Source organism: Primulina huaijiensis, chromosome 18 (genome assembly GCF_012295235.1).
Source record: "Primulina huaijiensis isolate GDHJ02 chromosome 18, ASM1229523v2, whole genome shotgun sequence".
NCBI lineage: Eukaryota > Viridiplantae > Streptophyta > Magnoliopsida > Lamiales > Gesneriaceae > Primulina > Primulina huaijiensis.
This window is the reverse complement of record NC_133323.1, coordinates 18418131-18428091: the sequence shown is the minus strand read 5'-3', so window position 1 is coordinate 18428091 and position 9961 is coordinate 18418131. Positions and strand designations below refer to the sequence as shown.

The following is a 9961-nucleotide window of genomic DNA, read 5'->3' as shown; positions in this document are numbered from 1 at the left end:
CACACTGAGAGAAATTAGCTTCTAAACTAAGCTGATATAACTTTGAAGTGTTCCCTCGACTGGGCTGATTGCTTCTTTGTAAGATGATGTGGGGGCCCGTGCTCCTGATTAATATTTAATGACCAAACAACCAGGATTTATTAATGTAAACAGCGAAAGCGATTAAAATTTTTCATTTTGGGCCTACAGAAATTTCGGCATGACCTATTCGTAAATAGGACATCCCAAAAAACAAAACATCACAAATAATATTTATATACTCGAAATAAAGTCATAACATCAATTCACAACCTATAGCCGTACTGGCTAGGACTAAACACATGCAGAGCCGGCAAGGCTCGATCACACAACTATCAATTCAAAATATCGTAAAAATAACAATACAGCTACACGGGGCATCTCTCCGGTAAATGTATGACTCCATAATATAGTGTATATATATATATGGGAACTCTCAACCATGACTCGACGACTGGGCACCACTACCTGACGCTCCACCAGACGCGTCAAATCCTCCTGGATAACCTGCTATAGCATCAAAAACAACCACAACATAAAAAGAAACGAGGGGTCAGGCCCCAGTACGACGAACTAGTAATATTATGACAAATATAACTGACATGAAATAAAATCAAGTACAATGCGATGCGTGAAAGGTAACAACCGATAACGGGTACCAAACGGAGTCCAAATGAATCGCATCAACAACAATAACAGTGGCCACTCGTGCCAGAAACGTAGCAATACAACATCAAGTCGCCACTCATCCATGCACGTAGCATCGAGGGTACGGGAGCTACCCGCTCAGCCCTCATGCAAGTCATCAAGAGTGTTAATCCTACCCACCCGCTCCATCAATGACGCAACAACTCGATAGATCAATATCAATATCAATAGTAATCAAAGGAGTCAAGGCTCGAAATGCTATGCACTAATAGTATCAACACAAATAAATGCATGAATGCAATCACGTATTCACAGAAGCACATAAGGCACGCCACAACTCATTACAAAGTACTTAACGTCATTTCACATCATATAGACGTCATAATAAAACATTTCATGTGTACCTCAACTGAAATATCCTAATTTACCAACGAAATATCTTAAGGATTTCTCGAAGAATCCAACCCTGTGGCAAATAATACATTTCATATCAAGTTCTATTTATTTTTTCCAATATTCACTAATTTAGCCTAAAATTCCAAAATTCATAATTTAGGCTTTATAATTTCTAAAATTAATATACTTCAATTCTATAGCATCTAGACATCTATTTATTGAACACTAAAATTCGAACACCCAATTACATAAATCTGAATTTTCGAATTTACTCCAAATAAATTCCGAAAATCTGATAGATACCTCTAATCGACTCAATTCTTGTACCTACAATCAATAATATAACAAATATCAATATTGGTACCAAATTTAACCCAACAAAAATACAGCAACCTTGCTGGAATCATGATTTGTACCTCAATATATATATATCAAAATGAAGCCTATGACATAGGGAACAAAACCCCTCAGTCAATTTCCAAATTCCGGCGACGTACGGGCGGCAAGTCGACGATGGAACCAACGGCGGTTTGTCGAAAAGTGTCAAGAAACTCTTCAATATCGGTACTAAAACGTAGCTCTCTTCACGGGCTTTCCGAATCTATGCTTACTTTAAGTTTTGGATCACTGGTGTGGCCACATTCGACGGTAAAGATTCGAAATTGAAAAAGAAAGAAAACTGAAGCTTGCTGCCGAGAAGTTACGGGAGAGAGAAAGTAAATTGGATAATTATCATTTTTTTTATTTAACTTATTCTTAAATGGGCTGGGCTTTGGGGTTTTCGTTTGGGCTGGGCTTTCACATTCTCCCCTACTAATAAAAGATTTCGTCCTCGAAATCTAGCATACACAACATTTATACAAAAGTGGTTTACAAACATTTACCACTGATAGTACATAGGGAAATCAGAATATATGGAATAATTTATTACATTTTCAAACAAATGAGGTCATTCCTGACGCATTTTAGCATCTAATTTCCATGTAGCTTCTTCTCTCCCATGTATACTCCACTGCACCATAACCAATGGAATCGTCTTATTCCTGAGTTGCTTTTCTTTACGATCAAGAATTTGCACTGGATGCTCAACATAGCTAAAGGAACTATCCAACTCCACCTCATCAGTCCTCAAGACATGAGAAGGATCTGGCTCATACTTTCGTAACATAGATACATGAAACACATCATGTATAGCAGACAAACTCTGCGGCAAGTCCAAACGATAAGCCAAAGTGTCAATCCTCTCAATAATCGCATATGGACCAATATAACACGAAGCTAGCTTCCCTTTGCTCCCAAATCTCATAGTACCACGAAACGGTGATACTTTCAAGAAAACCTGATCGCCAACCTGAAATTCTAAAGGCCTATGCCTTTTATTAGCATAGCTGGCTTGACGATTCTGAGCTGCTTTCATTCTTTTCCTGATCATTTCAACCTTCTCTTTTCATTTCTTGAATAAATTCTGGCATTGACATCTGTCGTTCTCCTACATCTTCCCAGCATATCGGAGATCTACACTTCCTGCCGTATAGAGCTTCAAATGGTGTCATCCCGATAGTTGCTCGGAAACTGTTATTGTAAGAGAATTCAACAAGTGACAATGATTCCTGCCAACCACCACTAAAATCCATCACGACTGCTCGCAACATGTCCTCGAGTGTCTGAATGGTCCTCTCTGACTGACCATCTGTCTGTGGGTGATAAGCAGTGCTCATTGCCAACTTTGAACCCAATGCTGATTGCAAACTGGCCCAAAACTTCGAAGCAAACCTGGGATCACGATCTGATACTATGGTTACTGGCACACCATGCAATCTTACTACATGATCAATATACATTTTTGCCATTTTCTTATAAGTACAAGTACGATCATAAGGAATAAAATGATCTGATTTGGATAATCTATCCACAATCACCCAAATCGCATCACAACCACGATTTGAACGAGGCAGGTGTGTCACAAAATCCATAGCAATGTGCTCCCAATTCCACTGTGGCACTTCCAGACTATGTAACATACCACCAGGTCTCATTCTCTCAGCTTTAACCTGTTGGCACGTTAAATATTTAGCTACAAATTCAGAAATCTCTTTCTTCATGCCTTCCCACCAATAATGAGATTTCAAGATATGATACATCTTCCTGATTCTTGGATGAAAACTGTGTCGACTACAATGAGCTTCTCGAAGTATAGATTCTTTCAAATCTATCAAGTTCGGAACCACAAGTCTACTATTATAGCGCATACATCCATCTGAAGCAACACTGAACTTATCTGATTGACCGGTCTGAGTCAATTATTTCAATCTATGAACATGCGGATCGGTTTTCTGTGCTGCTTTGATATTAGAAACAATATGTGGTTCAACTTGAATAGAGAAACTATAAAGTAGCCGCCCTTAGACCGATAAGTTCATCCTGAAGTTCCTAAATGCTCATTAACTTTTGAAATAGTCAAAGATGTCAACATTTTAGGCTGAACCTTTCTACTCGGAGCATCTGCAACTTGATTCATCGTCCCTGGTTGGTACTGAATATCACAATCAAAGTCTTTAAACAATTCTAACCATTGTTGTTGTCTCATATTCAAATCAGATTGTGTGAAAAGATACTTCAGACTCTTGTGATCAGAATAAATCACAAATTGTTCCCCGTACAGATAATGACGCCATATCTTCAATGCAAACACAATGGCAGCTAACTCCAAATCATGAACTGGATATCGAGTCTCATGTGGCTTCAACTTACGAGACGCATATGCAATCACTCGCCCATTTTGCATCAAAACACAACCCAGTCCATTTAGAGAAGCATCTGTACAGACAACAAATCCACCTGAGCCTGAAGGCAAAGCTAGCACTGGAGCTGTGGTCAACTTTTCTTTCAAAGTCCGGAAGCTAGAGTCACATTCTGCAGTCCATACAAAACGTCGATCTTTCTGTGTCAACTGGGTCATCGGCCTAGCTATTTTAGAAAATCCCTCAATAAAACGCCGATAATACCCAGCTAATCCCAAAAAGCTTCGAATTTCAGACACATTTTTTGGTTTAGGCCAGTTGATAACAACTTCAACTTTACTAGGATCAATAGATACTCCTTGTGCAGATATAACATGGCCTAAAAATAAAACTCTGTCCAACCAGAACTCACACTTAGAAAATTTGGCATACAATTGTGCTTCCCTGAGTGTCTGAAGGACTAGTGCCAAATGTTCTTTGTGCTCTGTTTTTGACTTAGAATAAATCAAGATATCATCAATAAAGACAATAACGAATCTATCGATGAATTCTCGGAATACACGATTCATTAAATCCATAAACACTGCGGGTGCATTAGTCAAACCGAAAAGCACAACTAAGAATTCATAATGCCCATATCGTGTCCGAAATGTTGTCTTAGGAACATCTTCCTCTCGGACTCTAAGCTGATGATATCCGGAACGAAGATCAATCTTAGAATACACAGAAGTACCCTGCAACTGATCAAACAAGTCATCAATACGCGGCAGAGGATATTTATTCTTCACAGTCTCCCGATTCAACTGCCGATAATCGATGCACATTCTCATCGTTCTGTTTTTCTTCTTTACGAACAATACTGGAGCTCCCCAGGGCGACATACTTGGTCTGATATAGCCTTTCTTCAGTAAATCTTGTAGCTGTTCCTTGAGTTCTTTCAACTCTGTAGGAGCTAAATGATACGGTGCTCTAGAAATAGGATTCGTCCCTGGCATCAATTCAATGCTAAGATCTATTTCCCTTTGAGGCGGATAACCTAGAATCTCATCAAGAAATACATCTGGAAAATCCTTGACAATGGGAATGTCTCAAACTTTCAATCGTTCTTCCCGTGTTGCATCCAGAGCATAGATAAAAAATCCTTCATTGCCGATTGATAACAACCTGAACATTTCCATTGCAGATACTAATGGAATTTGAGACTGTGAATCATAACCATAAAAATTCCATTTGCTGCCATAATACGGTCTAAATCTGACAACTCCATGGAAACAATCCACAGTGGCTCGATAATTCGTCAACACATCCATACCCAGAATACAGTCAAAATCAGTCATGGCTAATTTTATTAGATTTGTTATCATAATATTACCCTCAAATCTAATCACACAGTTCAAAACTATCTCACGGGACATCGAAGATACACCGGCAGGAGTAGAAACTGACACAGTATCCAACAAAAGAATAGTAGCAATCTCATGCTCATTAACAAATGCAGCAGATAAAAATGAATGAGATGCTCATGTGTCTATCAATATGCGTGCATGATAGTCAAAAACATAACAAATACCTGCAATCACTCCTCCTGGTGCATCCTGAGCCTGGTCCTGAGTCAAAGCATGGACTTGGGCTTGCTGTGGCCCTGGATATGGCTGCTGAATAGGACCTCTGGGAGGTGGGTAACTAGACTGCTAAAATGATTGGGTAGGAGCATATGGTCTAAAGACTGGTCCAAGGGGAACTTGACCAAACTGTTGTGGATGGAACTGCTGTCTCCCTGCATTAGGACATACCCTGGCGTAATGTCCAACCTGACCACAATTATGACAAGTCCCCTGAATTCCTACACATTGGGAACTAAAATGTCGACCACCACATCTGTCACAATGCACAGTGCTAGACGACCCAACAGAACCTCCTCCTCGTGCACTGCCTGAACTGTAGGAGCTGGATTGAGACTTCTTCTTGAATTGCTTTCCTTTTGCCTTGTACCTCTGCTTTTTGGGTTGTTGGTATGACTGTACATGCTGATATGGAGGTAATTCCACTGGCATTGACATACTACTCCCAGATCCCTGAGAAACAGATGATGGACCTGGCTGTGGGTCTCCTCTGAGCAAACTTGCTTCAATTTTCTTCGCATTTTCCACTGCTTGAATATATGTATTAGGCGATCCAGTCATTACCAAAGTATTAACAGTCCGCTGCAACCCGTGCAGAAAATGTGATAGTTTAGCCTGATCATTCCTAGCAACATTCGGAACATATGGCAAAAGAGCAGAAAACTGTTAAGCATATTCCACCACTGATTTATTGCCCTGCACCAACTGATTGAACTCTTCTTCTTTGGTAGCATAATATGATGGTAGTGCATATTCTTGGGTAAAGTGAACACGAAAAGCATCCCAAGTAATAATTTCACCAGAGTCCTTCATTGCTTCCTCTGTGGCTTCCCACCAGAGCTGTGCTCGGTCCTTAAGTTTGTAGATGGCAAGCTTCAATCTAATATCTTGGGAATACTCCAACAAATTAAATAGATGATTTATACTTTTCAGCCAGCCTGCTGCTTTTTCTCCGCTCTCGTTACCAAAGAATTTTGGATGTCGTAATTCTTGGAACTGAGAAATTATTAACTGCATTCCTCCAACTTTCTGTGTCAACTGTTCCACTTCTTGCTCAATCGCTACCTGTCTAGCTCCAGGTCTTTCAGGTCGAGGAGGTTCTTGGTTCACTTCTTCTGCAACATTTTGAGCGACTTGTCCTTGAGGTCGACCACGTCTACCTCTAATGATATCTCCAAATCCTCGAACATTTTGCGCCTTAGATTCTTGCGCTATTTCTTTTCCTTTTCTACCTTTTCCTCCAGGTGCAATTCTACAAGACACGAGGATTAAATCCACAGGCAGATAACAAGTAAGAGCACGTTAGAGGCAAGTTCTAAACTACATACCATGCCTAATCAGCTAGTCGTTCTAACGCAGGTAAATTCAAGCAAATCACACCAAATAATTCAAATAAGTGCAAATAGTCAAACACATAAACAATCATGTTATTTGTGTCAAGACTCAAGTACCCTATACTCTAATTCGAGCATATCCCAGTTACGCTCTGATACCAACTGTGGGGGCCCGTGCTCTTAATTAATATTTAATGACCAAACAACCAGGATTTAATAATGTAAACAGCGAAAGCGATTAAAATTTTCTATTTTGGGCCTACAGAAATTTCGACATGACCTACTCGTAAATATGACAACCCAAAAAACAAAACATCACAAATAATATTTATATACTTGAAATAAAGTCATAACATCAATTCACAACCTATAGCCGCACTGGCTAGGACTAAACACATGCAGAACCGGCAAGGCTCGATCACACAACTATCAATTCAAAACATCGTAAAAATAACAGTACAGCTACACGAGGCATCTCTCAGGTAAATGTATGACTCCATAATATAGTATATATATATATGGGAACTCTCAACCATGACTCGACGACTGGGCAGCACTACCTGACGCTCCACCAGACGTGTCAAATCCTCCTGGATAACCTACTATGGCATAAAAAACAGCCACAACATAAAAAAACGAGGGGTCGGGCCCCAGTACGACGAACGAGTAATATTATGACAAATATAACTGACATGAAATAAAATCAAGTACAATGCGATGCGATGCAATGCGTGAAAGGTAACAACCGATAATGGATACCAAACGGAGTCCAAATGAATCGCATTAACAACAGTAACAGTGGCCACCCGTGCCAGGAACGTAGCAACGCAACATCAAGTCGCCACTCATCCATGCACGTAGCATCGAGGGTACGGGAGCTACCCGCTCAGCCCTCATGCAAGTCATCAGGAGTGCTAATCTTACCCACCCGCTCCATCGATGACGCAACAACTCGATAGATCAATATCAATATCAATAGTAATCAAAGGAGTCAAGGCTCGAAATGCTATGCACTAATAGTATCAACACAAATAAGTGCATGAATGCAATCACGTATTCACAGAAGCACATAAGGCACGCCACAACTCATTACAAAGTACTTAACGTCATTTCACATCATATAGACGTCATAATAAAACAGTTCATGCGTACCTCAACTGAAATATCCTAATTTACCAACGAAATATCTTAAGGATTTCTCGAAGAATCCAACCCTGTGGCAAATAATACATTTCATATCAAGTTCTATTTATTTTTTCCAATATTCACTAATTTAGCCTAAAATTCCAAAATTCATAATTTAGGCTTTATAATTTCTAAAATTAATATACGTCAATTCTATAGTATCTAGACATCTATTTATTGAACACTAAAATTCGAACACCCAATTACATAAATCTGAATTTTCGAATTTACTCCAAATAAATTCCGAAAATCTGATAGATACCTCTAATCGACTCAATTCTTGTACCTACAATCAATAATATAACAAATATCAATATTGGTACCAAATTTAACCCAACAAAAATACAGCAACCTTGCTGGAATCATGATTTGTACCTCAATATATATATCAAAATGAAGCCTATGACATAGGGAACAAAAACCCTCAGTCAATTTCCGAATTCCGGCGACGTACGGGCGGCAAGTCGACGATGAAACCAACGACGATTTGTCGAAAAGTGTCAAGAAACTCTTCAATATCGGTACTAAAACGTAGCTCTCTTCACGGGCTTTCCGAATCTATGCTTACTTTAAGTTTTGGATCACTGGTGTGGCCACAATCGACGGTCAAAGATTCGAAATAGAAAAAGAAAGAAAACCGAAGCTTGCTGCTGAGAAGTTACAGGAGAGATAAAGTAAATTGGATGATTATCATTTTTTTAATTTAACTTATTCCTAAATGGGCTAGGCTTTGGGGTTTTCGTTTGGGCTGGGTTCTCACAGATGATAAGCAATAAGCGTGACCTTTTACTTTGCATCTTCACACACTTCTTGTTGATGGTCTTGGTCTGTATTTATAGCAGCAATGCGACCATACATCAAGACTCGTCACTTTTGATCGTTGCAGTTTGAATGCGTTCTTTGAGACTTCTGTCTCGACTTTTCTGACAAGCATTCAGGATCTTCTTGACTTTAATCTTTGCTGCATCGTCCATTGTTGTACTATTGATAGTACATATGCTTTTGTATCATTGTGCGTAGCTGGAATCCACTTAGGTAAGCTTGTCTCGATCTGCAACTGATTGATTCCTAACTGATGCTCCTGACTGGTCATATGAACTGATCTTCAGTTGGGTTGGTAAAAACAGTTGACTCGTCAGTTGAACTGATTTCATTCTTTCAGTTTAACTGGTCAGCTGGGCTCTTCATCAGTTGAGCACTTCATAAGCTGGCCGGGCTTTTGAAAGTCTTCTGCTGAACTGCCTATCAGCTGGACAATCAGTTGAACTGGTCTTTGATACTTCAGTTGGACTAATTTAATTTGGGCAATCAGTTGGCACTTTCAGTTTGCTGCTCGGAAGTTTCAATTTTTGCTTGGTTAACTGATCAGTTCGAAGCCTAGTCAGTTACAGTTTCCTGCGCATTTCGATAAATCATTAGAAACAAAATAACAAGTTTTGCTAACATCAAAATCAAGATTGCGAACATGAAATGTTCCAAAATTTTTGAAAACTAATTTTTATAAAATTTTATATTTCAATTAAATAGGTGTTTTTGGGCCTAATTTACCTAAGAAAATAGGCTCAATTGCTCTTAAACATAAAGACCAAAATCTAAGCTCATTATCATGTAAATTACAATATATAAAATAGAAAACATAGGCCTTTTGTGCACACAACCAGCCGAATTACTACACACACATATTTTCAAAACTTTGAGGGAAGAAATCAATGAGTCTTCATCGCCCGTTCGTTTTTTTTCGCACCCCACGTCGACGATCGCATATTCTAGTGTTTTAAAACGCAAAGGCACGTTTCTAAATTCCTTTGATGCATCATTCAAACAATATTATGCATGTTTTGATTATTTTTGCATGAAAAATATTTATGCTCGATTGGATTAACGATAGAACAAATATTTCAAATGTTTTGACGATTTTACGCTTGTTTATTTAATGTTATGATTTCTAAGGGACAAGCTGCCAATTTAGGATGTTAAAGGGCTATGAAGGCGCCTTTTAAGGGACAACACGAGGGCC

General features: G+C 39.0%; 1 long non-coding RNA gene across 2 annotated transcripts; it reads right to left on the bottom strand.

Annotated features, from left to right (window-relative positions):
* Positions 1–239: 239 nt before the first annotated feature.
* Positions 240–5778, bottom strand: LOC140964950 (uncharacterized). 2 transcript variants are annotated; one of them, XR_012172942.1, is made up of 2 exons: positions 5374–5778; positions 240–528 (listed from the first exon to the last, which is right to left on the bottom strand). It is a non-coding gene; the product is annotated as an uncharacterized lncRNA (long non-coding RNA). The 2 variants fall into 2 exon arrangements; XR_012172940.1 differs by having other exon boundaries at positions 240–525.
* Between the last annotated feature and the right edge of the window lie 4183 nt (positions 5779–9961).